We start from the raw sequence: 1,406 nt of genomic DNA, 5'->3' as shown, positions 1-1,406 counted from the left end.
CGATCGAGACAGACTGAACTAACAACAATCCCAAAACGAAACGAAACGTATTAAAATATCCACAAACATGAATTAAAACCCGCAGCAAAAACTTCATTGAAAAAAATTTTTAAACCCATTTGCAGTAGCAACAAAAGATTACAGCAGCTCAAACAATTCAATCTACAACATTTCCTTCCAACAACAACAGCCACTACAAACAACTAACTCAAAACTAACGCCAACAGAAAACTTATCATAAAACAGCAACAACAACACAAACAACAACAACACAAACAACAACAACACAAACAACAACAACACAAACAACAACACAAACAACAACAACAGCACCAACAGAACACAAATAGCATCAATATCATTAACAATAGCAACAAACACACACATACAAAAAAGCTAAAACAGACGTATACACATAGAAAATAACAACAACAGCAACAACAACACCAACACACCAACACATGAACAAACAACAACAGCAAAACAACAATTGCAGCAGTAAAAGTTTCCATTCAAGCAAGTTAAAAATAACTCTCTCTCTCTCTCTCTCTTAGCATCATCTCTCCGAAATCGCATACAGAAGTATGTATACTCATACATATATACATACATACATACATACATACATACATACATACATACATACATACATACATGCATACATACATACATACATACATACATACATACATACATACATACATACATACATACATACATACATACATACATACATACATACATACATACATACATACATACATACATACACACATACATACATACAAATGTAGATAGCTTAAGAATTAGTTGTTTGGTTTGTTGAAGGCTCAGCTTGAAAGACCATCATTAATTCCTGGCTTACTTGGGATAAAATTGTTTAGTATCCAATACTGCATTTGATTAGTATTAATTACTAATCCAGTAATTTTGTTAGTATCCGTCAATGATTTCATTTCTTAATTTTTTTTATAGAATAAAATTTTTCTAATTTTGACACAGTTTACGTGATATAATTTTCATTTTTATCAAAGCGTTTTATGGTTTTTCAAATAGTTAGATGAAAAAATAATTAAATTCTGACTGCCTGGATTGGAGCGTCTAAAAAACTTGTCCATTTTTTAAATTTTGTAATTACATTTGTCCGGTTTGTCGTTACATTTAAAATATTTCAGCTTTTAATTCGATAGTTAATAATTAATTGAAAATTTCATTGATAAAATTCTCAATGGAGATATTGGAATTAGTTGAGATAGCTCAGACAGTAGGAGCGCCGTGTGTTTTGTTTCGTGTTTGTTATGACGCGCAGACCTGGTTCGAATGCGATGTTGTCTGTCTGAAGCTCATAGTCTTTGGTGAATATGAATGAGTTTGATACATGCAAATACGTTGGCGCGTCGTAAGGT

The sequence above is a fragment of the Helobdella robusta genome (assembly GCF_000326865.2).
Source record: "Helobdella robusta unplaced genomic scaffold HELROscaffold_1, whole genome shotgun sequence".
Classification (NCBI taxonomy): domain Eukaryota; kingdom Metazoa; phylum Annelida; class Clitellata; order Rhynchobdellida; family Glossiphoniidae; genus Helobdella; species Helobdella robusta.
The sequence above is the reverse complement of the archived record's forward strand: the minus strand, read 5'-3'. Positions refer to the sequence as shown.